Here is a 17,522-nt window from a genome sequence, read left to right as displayed (position 1 = left end):
CTCAATGTAAAACTCTAATTCCTGCGCCGCAACTTTGGTACCTGTTACGCAGTCAATAAGCATGCAAGGATTGCCTGTGAGTCACTGTAATGCCATAGCTATCTTGGTTATGGCATTACTTTGGCTGGCCATGTGACATCATCAGGTTATAAAACGTCAGGTGCCACCCAGCTCGGCACACTGACGCCATTGCACAACTCTATGACACTTCATATTGGAGGGAGAGTGTGCTTGTCAAGGACTGTGTGCACAGTATAACAATTCAGAGGCCTGTATTGTTGATACTGGTGCTGAAGCTGAGCCGTCATTCTTACAGCCTTTCTACGGGCTAATAGTTTGTAGCTCATGCAATCTGCATTTAACCGAAGGAGAGAGAGCCGCAAGAGCAGGAAGAGTGACAGAATCCAGTCTGTAGACAGGGATTAGGTCTGTGCAGCCGTTGGCAAATATATAGTTGCATTTTTTTTTGTGGGTGCTGGAAAAATTTAATATATTTTGATCCATCAAGTATTACATGCTTTGAGGTGCTTTAATTGTGTTATATAGCACACCCAAAAGTCGTTGAAACATTTTCCTGGGCTACATTTCTCTACCATACACTATTCCGTAGTGTGTAGTACATTTCTATGATCTCTACACTGTTCTGTAATGTGGAGTAAATTTCTGTAATCTCAGTGAAAAGCTTTTAAAAATTTTGTAGGCCTCCATTTTTCAGACATACAGCGTTATGTGGTCTGTGAACATTTTTGTGATCTGTAAAACTGCAAAAAAACCTTTTAAAAATCTTGTAGGCTTTTATTTCTTAAACATACAGTGTTACGTGTCAGTAAACATTTCTATGATCTCTAAAACTAAGTAAAAAAGAATTGAAACTTTTTTCTGGATTGAATTTGATTGTCATCCATACACTTTGGCGTTCTCTCTTTTACATTATGGTAGAATAAACACACAAAAATCGCTTTGATTGCTGCGCGTGACCAATTGGGAAGTGGAAGTACTGATGATGGTGCACACAGATGATGGGTACGTGGGGCAGGTGCGACTGCACGTCCATACACGACTCCTACAGTGGGGGAAAAAAATAGTCAGCCACCAAATGTGCAAGTTCTCCCACTTAAAAAAATGAGAGAGACCTGTAATTGACATCATAGGTAAACCACAAGTATGAGAGTCAAAATGAGAAAATAAATCCAGAAAATCCTTGTCTGATTTAGCAACATTTATTTTGCAAATTATGGTGGAAAATAAGTATTTGGTCACCTAAAAACATGCAAGATTTCTGGCTCTCACAGACCGGTAACTTCTTCTTTAAGAAGCTCCTCTGTCCTCCACTCATTACCTCCACTTATGGCACCTGTTTAAACATGTTATCAGTATAAAAGACACCTGTCCACAACCTCAAACAGTCACACTCCAAACTCCACTATGGTGAAGACCAAAGAGCTGTCGATGAAATCAACTGTAGGAGCAATAATAAAAAATGGAAGTCATACAAGACCACTGATAATCTCCCTCGATCTGGGGCTCCACGCAAGATCTCACCCCGTGGGGTCAAAAATGATCACAAGAACGGTAAGCAAAAATCCTAGTACTACATGGGGGGACCTAGTGAATGACCTGTATAGAGATGGGACCACCATAACAAAGGCTACCATCAGTAACACACTATGCCACCAGGGACTCAGATCCTGCAGTGCCAGACGTGTTCCCCTGCAAAAGCCAGTATATGTCCGGGCCTGTCTGAAGTTTGCTACAGAGCCTTTGGATTATCCAGAAGAGTATTGGGAGAATGTCATATGGTCTGATGAAACCAAAGTAGAACTGTTTGGTAGAAACAAAACTCATCGTGTTTGGAGGCTACAGAATGCTGAATTGCATCCAAAGAACACAATACCTACTGTGAAGTATGGGGGTGGCAACCTCATGATTTGGGGCTCTTTCTCTGCAAAGGGACCAGGACGACTGATCCGTGTACATGAAAGAATTAATGGGGCCATGTATCGTGAGATTTTGAGTGCAAACCTCCTTCCATCACCAAGGGCATTGAAGTTGAAACGTGGATGGGTCTTTCAGCATGATAATGATCCCAAGGACACCACCAAGGCAACGAAGGCGTGGCTTCGTAAGAAGCACATGAAGGTCCTGTAGTGGCCTAGCCTGTCTCCAGATCACAACCCCATAGAAAACCTTTGGAGGCATTTGAAAATCTGCGTTGCCCATTGACAGACCCAAAACATTACTTCTCTAGAGATCTGCATGGAGGAATGGGCCGACATACCACCAACAGTGTGTGACAACCTTGCGAAGACTTACAGAAAATGTTTGACCTCTGTCATTGCCAACAAAGGATGAATAACAAAATATTGAGATGAACTTTTTTTAAAGACCAAATACTTATTTTCCACCATAATGGCAAATCAGACAAGGTGATTTTCTGGATTTGTTTTCTCATTTTGACTCTTATAGTTGTGGTCCACCTATGATGTCAATTACAGGCCTCTTTCATCTTTATAAGTGGGAGAACTTGCACAATTGGTGGCTGACTAAATACTTTTTTTCCCCACTGTGTGTTCCTTCCCCACTTTGCAGGGAGACACGGTACACCACTTCTGAAGCCAGAGCAGTGCGAACAGGTGGTTGGTTGGATAGCAGATAATGCTTCCATTAGGCTTGGCAACACCACACAGTCTTCCACACAGTGCAGTCTTCCCAGCCTAATGTCTGGATCACTCAATCCTCACCCTGATCTGCCTTCCTCCCACCATGTTGAGTCCCAGGAAACTAGTGATCCCACATTAGAACACTCCAAGAAGCTTTTTACAACATTTCTTGATTGTGGCCTCTCAACCTGCATGCTCCAAGAGGGACAGGACAACATGTTTAGTGATGCACAAAACTTGGAGCATCCATGGCCACTTGAACAAGATGGTGGGAAACGGGAAATTTGGGATACGGAGAAGGAAGATGATGATGAGACACAGTTGCAGCTCAGTCTTGTTAAGTCACGAAGTAAGGAGGACCAGGGTGTGGTGTTGGAAGACGAGGTGGTGAATGACAAAGTCACTGACCCAACCTGGGAATCTGGCATGCAGAGCAAGGCCTGCAGCGATGAGGGAGAGAGATTGGCAGCACTGAAACAGACAGGAAGCAGTGGGGTTAGATGGCCAGGCAATTGTTCCGCAGAGCATTGACAGTCCTGAATTTCTCCATTAAAGAGTTAGGTGTTCCTTAGTCTGGGACTTTTTTTTAAACAGAGTTCTGAGATAAATAAAATGGCCATTTGCAACTTGTGCCATGCAAAGATCAGCAGGGGCCTGACCACTAAAAACCTAACCACCACTAGCATAATCAGGCACATGTCATCTAAGCACCAGACTCAGTGGGCAGAAAGCCTGGATACCCGATTGGCGCCATCGGTGATGCTGCCTGTGCTAGGTGCTTCACAATCCCCTGTCCAAAACACTGGCACAGGTGCCTCCTGTCCTGCACCTATCCTTGCACATTCTGACATACCATCATCAGGGGCTTCCAAATCCTTGTCGCAGCCCGGCGTTCAGCTGTCCCTACCCGAGACCTTGGAACAAAAAAGAAAGCTCCCAACCACACAGGCCCAAATGCTAAATGGTCACATTTCCAGGCTGCTTACCATGGTAGACATAGAGGATTTCTGCCGATTCATGTCGGCAGCCACCCCTAGGTACTCGATCCCCAACCGCCACTGTGATTCCCCACCTTGTACCAGCACATGTCCAGGAACATCACTCATGCCCTTACCAACACACTTACTGGCATTGTCCACTTAACATCCGACATGTGAACCAGGGATGCTACATTTCATTTCCCAGAAGGCACACTGAGTGAACACTGTGGAGGCTGAATCTGAGTCATACCCTGGTATAGAAAATGTGCTCCCGATGCCGAGGTTTGCTGGCCCTATTTCTATCAGAGCTTCCTCCACCTTCTATAGCAGTTTCTGTATCCCCCTACTACTCATCTGTGATGTCGTCTTGAACGCTGGTTGCTCCGCTTACAGAACTATCATCTCCAGTTGAGATACGAGGCGGGAGCTGGAAATCCCGCAGACTATTTCTCGAGACACCCAGCACCACAGCCCACCACAGACAACATCCCCGCGACGATTCTGGCGGAGGAGCATGTCAACTTTGTCGTCGCCCATTCGGTACCGAAAGCTATGACCATACAGGAAATTAAGCAAGCGCTGGATGCCGATCACCAACTTCAATTTGTGATAGAGACGGTTCGGTCCAAGAACTGGAGCAGTTTTCTCGCTGAGGCCCGCCTTCACCCTCCTGATCAGGCTGGGGACCTGGAGGTTTTCTTTAACGCGAGACATTCACTATCAGTATCAGACTCAAATATGCTCTTAAGAGATAATCACCTGGTGATACCTCAGAAACTTCAGAGCAGGGTACTGGATCTGGCGCATGAAGCTCATCAAGGGGTCGTGAAAACGAAGCAGCTACTTCGGGAGAAAGTGTGGTTTCCCGGACTTGACAAAAAGGTAGAGGCACTCGTTGAAACATGCATACCGTGCCAAGCCACTACAGTTGCCCATAGACGTGCACCATTACAAATGACACCCCTGCCAGCCGGCCCATGGATAGCTGTTAGCATCGATTTTTGCAGTTTACCAGATAGCTCCTATCTGCTGGTGATCATGGATGACTTTTCAAGGTTTCCAGTCATCGAACATGTTTCTACAACCTCGGCCAAGGCTGTTTTACCAAAATTAGACAAGATCTTCTCAGCATATGGCATACCTGAGATCGTGAAATCTGACAATGGACCGCCTTTCAATAGCACAGACTTTCAGTCCTTCGCAACCTACCTGGGTTTCACACACCGGAAAATAACTCCTTGCTGGCCTCAGGCCAACGGTGAAGTCGAACGATTCATGCAATCGCTCAACAAGACCCTAAGGATTGCTACCATGGAGCACAAGGACTTACAGCAAGAGTTGAACGCATTCCTCAGACAGTACAGGGCTACACCCCACTCTACGACGGGAATACCACCTGCAACGGCACTGTTCAACAGGCCCTTATGGGTCAAACTTCCAAGCATTCCAGCAATTTCCGTCCAGACCCCGATTTCTATCAATGACTCCATATCAAAGGAAAAGATGAAACGGTATGCAGATAAGCGCAACCATCGAGGCAGACAGCCGGCAATACAGGTGGGCGATTGGGTCCTGGCACAAAGGTTAAAAGTGACTAGCAAGTTTGTGTCACCGTACTATCCGGAACCCTTTCAAGTTATAGACGTTAAGGGAACCATGGTTACTGCCCGGAATCAAAGTCGTCAGGTCACACGGAATGTGTCCCACTTTAAAAAACTCCGGGGCCACGTCCCAAAAACCACGCCTAGTGAGGAAGCGGAGAGCGACGACTCCCTGCCAGAGACTGGAGATGCCGTAAGCCTAACAGGGGATGTCTCCGGGGATACTCAGGGCTCATCTTGTGATGGGCTGTCTTACCGCTATCCGACTAGGACCTATCGAAGACCACCTGCCCACCTTACAGACTATGTTCTGCAGTGAGACTTAATGTTTGAACGACAATATTCTTCAAATGTTTCAGTTTTTTTTTTTTGTTGTGAGAAAAGAAGAGGTGTGATGTTGTCACATCTCCTGCTGTTTGTGGGCTGTTGCCCTTGTTTGCATTCTTTGCCTAGTAACAGTGATGTAGAGGAGAGGAGGAGTCGGGGAGGGACGTGGAGAGGAAGGAGGAAGTAAGAAATAAAGAAAGCACGGCCTGGCAGCCAAGCACTAGCACATCCGTGTATGTCTCCGAATTCTTTATCGCCGACATCACGACACTACATCATCCTCCATCTCCAATGTGGTATCTCAGAACACGTCAGCATCAGCCAGAAGCTGGAAGCTCTGCAGCACTGTCAGCGCTGCTCCCGGTCCCGCTGCAAGTCCAGTACTCACCGCCTCCAGCCCAGGATCCGCTGCTGCCTGCTCCTCGCTCACTGCCTCTGACCCGGGATCCGCCGCTGCCTGCTCCTCGCTCACTGCCGGCCCGGGGTCCGCCGCTGTATCCGCTCCATTGCGCGCCTCCTGCCCCTCTGCTTTCCGGCAGGCAGCATCCCTCTGCCGTCGGCCGTGCGCACAGTGCCTTTGCGTATGTGCCTTAGGGCCAGGCCGCGCGCTTCTGCTCTGCCTATGCCTTCTGGCGTGACCTGACCCGGCAGCACCCCCGGATCTATCAGAGACAACCACAAAGTATTTTAGGTTGCCCTCCCTTAGTGAAGGCACCTGACTATTGAGTTCCTTCTCGGTACTTAGGCCCCCGCTTGCCGTCGCTAGCCACCGCTTGCACCGCTAGTCTCTGCTTGCTGCTGTCATTTGCTTTCTCCTAATCCCGTGTGTTTCCTCTGCTTCTTCTAGTGCCTGCACCAGTCCTGCTTCCCTCTGGTCTGCAGTTCCACCTGTCCGTACTCCTTCCTACTTGCTCCACCTCCTGGACTCCGTCCCTCCAGGACCCTCTCCCAGATCTCCTGTATCTCCTTAGTGCCTGCACATCTTCCTGAGCCGACCACTGATCTTGGCCACCATGTTGTTTGAGGTCCCTGAGCCTGCTCCCTAACAGTCCCTGTATAGGGGTTGGTCCCACCTGGCACGCTCGCTCGGGGAAGGTTCGGCACCACGGTCCAGTGGGTCCACTCTTGCACCCATCGCCTCCGGCGTAACAAGCACTGATTCAGCAAAGCAGCAACAGTCTCTACTGAAGAGAATTTGTGTAGGAGATAAACTGAACTCTGCGGCAGAGTTGCTTAAAGGAATAACAGATTTTTGCTGCTGAACCTCCAACCAGGCATGATCTTGTGTGATAATTAGCAAAACCTGGTGTTGGCTGTGAAGCTTGGCAAGCTCACACACATACCATGCTTGGCACATGTAATCAACCTGGTAGTTCAGTGGTTTCTGAAAATATACCCAAACTTGCCAGAGCTTCTTGTCAAGGTATGCCATGTCAGCACCCATTTCCACAAGTCGGCTACAGCTGCCACTGTTCTGGCAGTACTGCAGCAGCAAATGCAAGTGCCAGCTCATCGACAGGTGTGTGACGTCACCACATTCTGGAGCTCCACACTGCCAATGCTGGCAAGACTTTGTGAGCAGAAGAGGCTAGTGGCTGAGCACCAGCTCCAACAAGCCTGTCGCTATTCTGGTAAGCCTCCGCACATGACAACTGAAGAGTGGGCATGGATGTCTGACATTTGTTTGTTTCTCCAAGTCTTTAAGGACTCAAAAAAGATGGTGAGTGATGATGATGACATAGTGCAACTACCCCGCTTCTGTGCCTATGTAGGGAAGGTGGACTGGCGGGCGGACCTGTCTGCAGTGGGAAGGCAGAGGTGTAGCGTATTGTGGGTGGACTGTTATAGTGAAAGATGGGAAACAGCTGGAGATAAAGAGGAAGAGTGTAATATTGGAGTTTGACTGTTAGCGGGCAGTGGAGAGTGTGAGGATGGGACTGATTAACTGCCATTGGCTAAAGAAATTGTCAAGTCATGGGGGGGTGGAGTTACCAGAACGTGAGGGATATAAAAGGCAGAGAGAAGGTTCTGGAAAGGTTAGTCAGCGAGGGGAGCACAGGAGACAGAAAGGTCTGCTGAGGAGAGAGGACAGAGAAGAAGCTCCGGAGGGGACTGACAGCTGAAATAGGTCACGGGGGATAGCCCGGACAGGAGGGGCCGCAGACAGAGACAGACTGGAGTACTATAAAAAGGAACGGACTCGGACTGGTTTAACACTGTGGTGGTAGGCCTAGGGCAGCCACAGCGGAAGAGCCACGAGGGACGTTAATTAGCTAAAGGAAGAAAGTGAAGGTACCCGGGCCTGTGTGCGGAGTCAAGCAGCTGCTGTGTGAAGCTGCGGAGTCTGTTGAGCAGCTGCTGTGTGAAGCTGCGGAGTTTGTCGAGCAGCTGTTGTGTGGAGCAGTGGAGTGTATTGTGCAGCTGCTGTGTGGAGCTGTGGGTCGTGAAAAATACGATCAATAAAGAAGACCTGTTGGACACAATCCTGTCTGTGTCTCGAGTCTGTCTGCGGCCAGTAACGGACCACCCCCCTGTCGGCCACCCTACCTACATTTGGCCAAGTCGGCAGGATCATTGCCGCAAATACTTCATCTTCTGCGACAAGCCTGCGTCAGAAGAAACAAAGGACTCGAGTTTTTTTTCTTGTGGATTACATAAAAAAAACTGAACTGTGGATTGCTGACTGTCATCAGGCGGATCCGGAGCGGAAAAGTGCTTTGTCAAAATGGCTGTGGCATTTCAGCGCCAAAAAGAAGCTCAGAAGTTTGTAGCCACATTGGACGATCTGGGACTGTGTCGCACCCGCCCCTGGGGGGAGCGGTCTACATCAAGAGACAGCCGACCTCCCATGCTGGACCCTGGAAGGTAGGTGGAAAGGCCAATCAACGCCCCACCCAAGAGCGGGAGTGGCCCAGGTGGAGAGACTGGGTGCGGCTGCTTGGCGCCATTGAGCTTCGGGAACACGGACGAGATGCGATGCTGCAGCTGCCGTGGCCTCGGATGCCTAGAATGGAGATGGCGACAGGAGGTTGAGTCCCGTCGAGAGACCTGTCCCTGGGAGCCTCTCTCTGTACCTCGGATGCTTGCCAGGGAAGAGGAGCGAATCCGGACCCTGCTGGAACATCTGCTGGAGGAATCGTCACGGGACCACCCTGCGGAGCCCCCGGGCCTGGAGGCCGGCCCTGCAGGACAGCGGGGTGAAGTCCAACAGCTACTGGAGGAGCTGCGGGAAAGCCTACCGGGAGCCGTGGAGCCGGGGAGGGTGAGCGTCCCCCCGGCCCGTCCGGCGGCGCCGCAGGTAGATCCCGCTCCCACGCCCCATGCACCCAGGGCCCTGACACCGGTCCTCGGCCTCCCCGGCCGCCCCCCCCGCTCTCCAATGACCCCGGCCCTGGATGACTCCGCAGCTCCTGACAATGACCCTGAGCCGCTCTGCCCGGCGGCGCCGGCGCGGAATCAACCTGCGGCTGCCCCTGCCGTGCTCCGTCTTCCATCGGCTGCCTATCCATCAGGGCCTGTCGCCACTTCAGGCCTGCGTCAGATCCATCCGCGGCCTCGGCTGCGGCCTACTCACCGGAGCCCACGACCGCCTTGATCCCGACTGCGGCCTTCCCACAGGGAAGGTGGACTGACGGGCGGACCTGTCTGCAGTGGGAAGGCAGAGGTGTAGCATATTGTGGGTGGACTGTTATAGTGAAAGATGGGAAACAGCTGGAGATAAAGAGGAAGAGTGTAATATTGGAGTTTGACCATTAGAGGGGAGTGGAGAGTGTGAGGATGGGACTGAACAACTGACATTGGCTAAAGAAACTGTCAAGTCATGGGGGGCAGAGTTACCAGAACGTGAGGGATATAAAAGGCAGAGAGAAGGTTCTGAAAAGGTCAGTCAGCAAGGGTACACAGGAGACAGAAAGGTCTGCTGAGGAGAGAGGACAGAGAAGAAGCTCCAGAGGGGACTGACAGCTGAAATAGGTCACGGGGGGTGGCCCGGACAGGAGGGGCCACAGACAGAGACAGACTGGAGTACCATCAAAAGGAACGGACTCGGACTGGTAAAACGCTGTGGTGGTAGGCCTAGGGCAGCCACAGTGGAAGAGCCGCGAGGGACGTTAATTAGCTAAAGGAAGAAAGTGAAGGTACCAGGGCCTGTGTACGGAGTTGAGCAGCTGCTGTGTGAAGCTGCAGAACTGTCGAGCAGCTGCTGTGTAAAGCTGCAGAACCTGTCGAGCAGCTGCTATGTGAAGCTACGGAGTTTGTCGAGCAGCTGTTGTGTGGAGCTGTGGAGTGTATTGCGCAGCTGCTGTGTGGAGCTGTGGGTCGTGAAAAATACGATCAATAAAGAAGACCTGTTGGACACGATCCTGTATCTGTCTCGAGTCTGTCTGCGGCCAGTAACGGATGACCCCCCTGTCAGTCACCCTGCCTACACCTACTTACAGTTACTGCTCACAATTAAACATGAAGCTTTGCGTGCAGACCAGGTGGGGATGGAGGAAGACATAACACAGACAGATTGTAGCCATCCCAGCCTCATCTCATCTGCTCAGTGTGGATTCAGTAACAATTAGGAGATGTACCCTGTGGAAAAGGAGGAACAGGAGCTGGTGTCTAGTAGAGCCGAGGCTAGCAACCACACAATCTTCGTCACATCTATTCTACGTGGATGGGCTGAGAATGGGAATTAGGTGAAAGAGAGGAGGAGGCGATGGAGATTCATGATCAAGATGGAAACTGGGAAATGTTGGCTGTATGGAGCTTGGCACATACAGCCGACTTTATGTACAGCTGCCTTTCTCGTGACCCTCATGTTACATTCATCTTGGCAAAAAATGAGTACAGGTTGTTCACTCAGCTAGACCCCTGCTACAGAAGAACTTTGCATCTCTTCTTACTGAGGTGGAGAAGTCTTTTAAAACGGTGCTATACCAAAAGGCAATTGAGGAAAATATGTAAAAAAAATTCCCATCAGACAACTCTAGCGGCAAGGGGCAGGCTTCTTTGTCCAAACAAGGAGGAGAAGCCAGGGAGACACACAGCAGAGGCAGTGGTACACTGTCGAAAGCATGGGCAAATTTCATGACACCAGTACAGGGACTAATGACTGGGTATTTTTGACAAGGAGAGCAAATTTTTTAAAGATAGTCAAGCAATATCTGGCCAACAAATCCAGCATACTCCCTAATTCTGCTGCGACTTTCTACTATTGGGTCACAAAGGTGGACACCTGGCATGAGCTGTACCTCTATGCCTTGGAGGTGTTGTGCTGCCCTGCCACTAGTGTCTTGTCTGGGCGTGTTTTTAGTGCCACTGGGGGAGGTCATAACAGGCAGACTTTTTTGCCTGTCAACAGAGAATGCAGACAGGCTCACCCTCATAAAAATGAACAAACCCTGAATTAGCCCACACATTTCCACACCACCAAATGACAGAAGCACATAATATGGTTGTAATATTCAATATTTTAATGAGGCCCGCTAGCTGTTGCCTTTCAGGGGTCTATGGATGACCATGATCATATTTTCTGTTTGGTTTTGCACTTCTTGCAAAGCTTTTATGAATATGAGTTCATCAACTACACTTATAAAATATTTTTGTTCAAAATGCTGTTTTGGTTTCAATGACTCATCCACACAGTTTAACACAGTTACTGTTGCATCATGGTGGTATGTTAAATGTACAAAAAGAGTAGAAAAATAGTTCAGAATTAGATTTCAATATTATGTGCCTTATGTCACATTTTTGTTTTATATAACAGTAGAAAAGGCATTTGAAAATTTTGTTTGTTTCTTCACATTTCTTACCCATATAGTATTCCGCATTCTGGGGTACATTTTTGTGAAACATAAGACTCTAAAAAAAATTTAAAAATTTTGCTGGGTTACATTTCTCAGCCATATAGTATTACGGGTTATTGGGTACATTTTGTTGGTATATAACTCTCCAAAAACTTTTTGAAAATGTTATTGTTATTATATTGATAACCCAGAGACTATTCTATGGTCTGGAGTACATTTCACTTGATAAATAAGCCTCAAAAAATTGTTCAAAATGTTATCATTATTATATTGCTCACCTATAGACTACTCCATGGTCTGGAGTACATTTCGTTGCTATATAAACCTCAAAAGAATTGTTCAAAATTTTTTCGGTATTATATTACTCATCCATGGACTTTTCCAAGGGCTGGAATACATTTTGTTGGTATATAACCAGATTAATCTGCGAGTATTTGTGACAAAATCTGAAGCAAAACCTGATGCCAGTAAAATGAATGAAAAACCTGATGTGTCATACACACATTAAGTATTTTTGACTTGCAGATTTGGTGCAGAACATAATCTGCTGCGTGTCAATTTTTTGTATTTTTCCCTGCATTTTGACTATTGACTTCACTTCAATCAATCAAAAACATGCCAAATTGCACTTTTTCCAGCTTTGTTTTTTCCTGCCAAGAAATGCAGAAATGTTGCAGAAATTTTACTCGTGTGCACATGTGGCGCCCCTGAGGCTCAGTCGCCACAGAGGTACTGCACCTTCTCCTAAGGTGTAGTGCCCCACCAACTAGGTAAGTTGGGAACTCCTTTCCACACTCCAACACCTGCATCCCACACACAGGATAGTTCAGTAGGTCCGCCTAGCAGCTTCAGGCTGGGGGTAGCAGACCACCCTTCGTGGAACCCTGCTTCGTAATACGAGATGTGCTGGGAGGTGGGTGGAGTTAGTACAAAAGAGGGGGAAAGCTTAGAATTACAGTTCAGTTCAGTCTGGAGGAGAGGCTGAGAGCAGGCTGACAGGAGGTCAGCCTGAGGGGAGCTGAAGGCGGAGGAAGGCAGTCAGTCAGTCAGGAGAGGCTGAGGACTGGTCTTAGTGGAACGAGCTCCCTAGGGGAGGAAGAGAGGAAAGAGTGCTGCAGCTGCCTCAGTGATCTGAGCCAGCTGGCACGGGAAAGAGAAGAGAAGGAGTAAGACGTAGACCTGCAACCTAAGCTTCCATAAGAGGGAGAAGGAACAGCGCGGAACGAAGGAGTAGGACAACAGAGAGGAGTTGTGGGTTGGAAGAGGAACCCTGCCTATAGGTTCTCAGCGCAAGGCCGGGGCCCGGTCCCCGAGGTTGTATGGACACTTATGGTTCTGCAGCAGACACCGGTGGAGTAGTTGGCTGTAAATGCACTACTCCCATCCAAGACTTGGGACACAACAGCAACCGATTTGCGAGCCAGGACTCTGAGAGGAGTCCCCGATAGAGGCTACAGCTGTCTGTCATACAAGTAAGGTTCTAGGAACATCTGACAGGAGGAATTCCAGAGAACTACAGTACTCGATCTCTTCACATTAAAAGGCGCAATAGAGGAGTCGTTCAGGAAAGGCACATGTTGGCAGAGTTTTGGAGAGGAGAACCCCAACTTGCCCGGGAAGTTGATTGAGTCTCTACCCCGGAGGACACGGCACGGAGGCGGGCACCAGTGGGTACCACGAACTGTGAGTAAAGCTTTGAAACTACAAGCCCTAGTGTCCTCCATTCATTCGTTGCTAACACCTTCAGCACCGCTACATCTGGGTACCAGCATCTATACCATTCTGCGCCTCTCCTCATCCATTGCACCTACACTGCCCTGGGACTACAGCTCCACCTGTGGGGAGCTACACCATCTTTGCTGCACTACACCATCAGTCCCAGCGGATCTGCACGCAGCGTTGGCTTACCATCTACCTTGCCAAACACAACGGGTGGAGTCACGAACCATTCAATTAAACCTTAACACCATTGACATCACCGCCATTGATATTGGGCACCCAGGGCCACGGACCGGGTCACTGCTGCTGTGACACATCCCACTGACACCGGCCCGGTACCGAGTACCCCGCTGCCCTGGGTGTGAGGGGCGACCCAATTTTGGCATCACGAACAGGATGACGAGACCCGATGCCATCGGGTTCTGTGCGCCTGAGATTTGTGAGACTTTGTGCTTTTGAAATTGTGCAGAAGACCAAATTTAATAGACTGTGAAATGGACATTAGAAATGGCCGCTGGCGCGGAGAAGAAGGGCGTGAAGAGATGGGAGGTCCTAAGAAAAGACCGCGAAGAGTATTGGGCCTTCCCTGCCTGAATTACTCTGTGACAGATACATGGCCCACCCCCCCGAGGGGTACGCATCCTGGCTTGGTATGGAGGCGCTGGAAGAAGACGCCGCCCCCGGAAGGAGGGGCAGAAGAAGCCAGTGGTGAGAAAGGGGCCAAGGCAGGAAGAAGAACGCGAGAACGCCATTTTGGAGAGTGAGGGAAGGAGGCCTGCGGAGCGCGGGGAAACGGATCTCCCTGGCGCCATGGCTGAAGGCTCCGACCCGATCACAGAGATGAACCACCAGCAGCTGGAGGACAAAATCGCCCAGCTGACGTGCCGTCTGCAACTGAGGCAGGAGGCCTTATGGAGACTGAGCAGACCGCACGCCCAGGAGGGGCCTACATCTGCGGTGACTGCCGCCGCTACACCGGAGTAGAGATCACACCGCCAGGAGGCCCCAGGTACGTCCGATGTCCCGACACCTGGGAAGGCCCTGGGGTGCACCACGGTCGCAGCGGCTGGCCAGGTCGTGCTAAATCTGGTCTGAGACTGGGATACCAACCCCAGGAGGGGACCAGCATTAAGAATGTACCAGTAACTCTCGCGACCCAGGAGGGTTTGTTTGCACCAGTTGTGCCTTGTTTTGCTATCATGTTTTTCCGGTAGCACTTTTGTTGCCCTGTTTTTGATTGGCAGCGTTTTCCCAATTTGAACTAGCGATCATGAACTTGGAGTGATCCAAAAACTCTTACTTGTAAATAGTTGCACCTCTTTAGGTGCCCGCCTTTGCGAAGACAATGTTTTTGCATGGACACTTTTCGAAGATGATGTCTACCTCAAAGGACACTGCAAGAGATCCCGGCTGGGAGCAGTGTCCAGCACCTTACAAGAATAACTATTGAATGTTTTACTGTGAAGTATTTGATAATGTGTTTATTGAGTATTAGTAACTGAGAAATGGCTTTTATAGAAGAATTTGGAATGTCTGATATAGAGATGAGTGATATGAATAAAGAATTGAAAGTAGACAGGTGACGGACCAGGTACTTGTGGTCAGTGTCTTGCGCCTAGAAGAGACAGTGAAAGTAGAAAAATAAATGTGCACTAGAGAGAGAGAAAAATGAGAGAAAATGTGTTACAGAGAGTAGCACTTTAAATTGAGAATTGCACTTAGAATTAAAAATTTTAGATAGAATCTAAGATAGAATTGTTTGTAACGTTCAAGATGAGTACCTCCTATACTAGGAAGATTAGTATAAGAAAAGTGATTATGCATTACAAAATTTTTGTATGTTTCTTTGCTGTCTACTTTGTTGTCTTGCAGCCCGCGGACATGCTGTGTTTAATGGGGGGTATGTGGCGCCCCTGAGGCTCAGTCGCCACAGAGGTACTGCACCTTCTCCTAAGGTGTAGTGCCTCACCAACTAGGTAAGTTGGGAACTCCTTTCCACACTCCAACACCTGCATCCCACACACAGGATAGTTCAGTAGGTCCGCCTAGCAGCTTCAGGCTGGGGGTAGCAGAGCACCCTTCGTGGAACCATGCTTCGTAACACGAGATGTGCTGGGAGGTGGGTGGAGTTAGTATAAAAGAGGGGGAAAGCTTAGAATTACAGTTCAGTTCAGTCTGGAGGAGAGGCTGAGAGCAGGCTGACAGGAGGTCAGCCTGAGGGGAGCTCAAGGCGGAGGAAGGCAGTCAGTCAGTCAGGAGAGGCTGAGGACTGGTCTTAGTGGAACGAGCTCCCTAGGGGAGGAAGTGAGGAAAGAGTGCTGCAGCTGCCTCAGTGATCTGAGCCAGCTGGCACGGGAAAGAGAAGAGAAGGAGAAAGACGTAGACTTGCAACCTAAGCTTCCATAAGAGGGAGAAGGAACAGCGTGGAGCGAAGGAGTAGGAGAACAGAGAGGAGTTGTGGGTTGGAAGAGGAACCCTGCCTATAGGTTCCCAGCGCAAGGCTGGGGCCCGGTCCCCGAGGTTGTATGGACACTTATGGTTCTGCAGCAGACACCGGTGGAGTAGTTGGCTGTAAATGCACTACTCCCATCCAAGACTTGGGACACAACAGCAACCGATTTGCAAGCCAGGACTCTGAGAGGAGTCCCCGATAGAGGCTACAGCTGTCTGTCATACAAGTAAGGTTCTAGGAACATCTGACAGGAGGAATTCCAGAGAACTACGGTACTGGAGCTCTTCACATTAAAAGGCACAATAAAGGAGTCGTTCAGGAAAGGCACATGTTGGCTGAGTGTTGGAGAGGAGAACCCCGACTTGCCCGGGAGGTTGATTGAATCTCTACCCCAGAGGACACGGCACGGAGGCGAGCACCAGTGGGTACCACGAACTGTGAGTAAAGCTTTGAAACTACAAGCCCTGGTGTCCTCCATTCATTCGTTGCGAACACCTTCAGCACCGCTACATCTGGGTACCAGCATCTATACCATTCTGCTCCTCTCCTCATCCATTGCACCTACACTGCCCTGGGACTACAGCTCCACCTGTGGGAGCTACACCATCTTTGCTGCACCACACCATCAGTCCCAGCGGATCTGCACGCAGCGTTGGCTTACCATCTACCTTGCCAAACACCACGGGTGGCGTCACGAACCATTCAATTAAACCTTAACACCATTGACATCACCGCCATTGATATTGGGCACCCAGGGCCACGGACCGGGTCACCGCTGCTGTGACACATCCCCCTGACACCAGCCCGGTACCGAGTACCCCGCTGCCCTGGGTGTGAGGGGCGACCCACACACCCCCTTATTGGTATTATATTGCTCACTAGTGATGAGCGAGTATACTCGTTGCTCGGCTGGTCTCCAAGTATTTTGGCATGCTCGGAGATTTAGTTTTCATTTGCTTCAGCTACATGATTTGCGACTGCTAGACAGCTTGAATACATGTGTGGAATGCCTGTTTGTTATGGAATCCCCTCATGTATTCAGGCTGTCTACAAGTCGCAAATCATACAGCTGAGACGAGGAAAACTAAATCTCCGAACACGCCAAAATACTCGGAGATCACCCAAGCATGTTCGGGGAGACCTGAGTAACGATGCTACTCGCCCATTACTATTGCTCACCCATAGACTATTCTGTGTTCTCGAGTACATTTCCTTAGCATATAACCAAACATGTATAGCCTTTATGAGTCTAGGAGTACCAATACATGACAACTTGAACAGAATGTTTATGAGGCCCTCCTTTATGTCTAATACAGGGTGTATCTGAGTCCCTTATTTTTGGCAGTTCTTGCTAAATTCAACTGAAACATATATATATATATATAGATATTTAAAATTCTTTTTAAATGTTGCCTTTATATACAAGTCATTATACAGGAAAAATGAATTTTTTTTCCTGTAAAATGCAGTTTCTCATCGGTTTGTAATGTGTTATTGTCAGTCCTTAAAGTGGAGTAAAAGTGTGGCAGCATTGTTCTCAGCAGCGTTCTGGGAGACGCTTCCAGTGGTCTTCTTCATGCTGTTCTCCTTCCATTCAGCACTTTTCTCATGCATCTCATAGAATCATAGAATCATAGAATCATAGAATCGTAGAGTTGGAAGGGACCTCCTGGGCCATCTGGTCCAACCCCCTGCTCAAAGCAGGATTCGCTAAATCATCCCAGTCAGATGTCTGTCCAGCCTCTGTTTGAAGACTTCCATTGCAGGAGAACTCACCACTTCTCGTGGCAGCCTGTTCCACTCATTGATCACTCTAACTGTCAAAAAGTTTTTTCTAATATCTAATCTGTGTCTCCTCCCATTCAGTTTCATCCCATTGCTTCTAGTCTTTCCTTGTGCAAATGAGAATAAAGTTGATCCTTCTACAATGTGACAGCCCTTTAGATATTTGTAGACAGCTATTAAGTCTCCTCTCAGTCTTCTCTTTT

This window comes from Dendrobates tinctorius, unplaced genomic scaffold (genome assembly GCF_039654945.1).
Source record: "Dendrobates tinctorius isolate UK_male_01 unplaced genomic scaffold, ASM3965494v1 ptg000285l, whole genome shotgun sequence".
Lineage (NCBI taxonomy): Eukaryota > Metazoa > Chordata > Amphibia > Anura > Dendrobatidae > Dendrobates > Dendrobates tinctorius.
Note: the sequence above shows the minus strand (reverse complement) of the source record.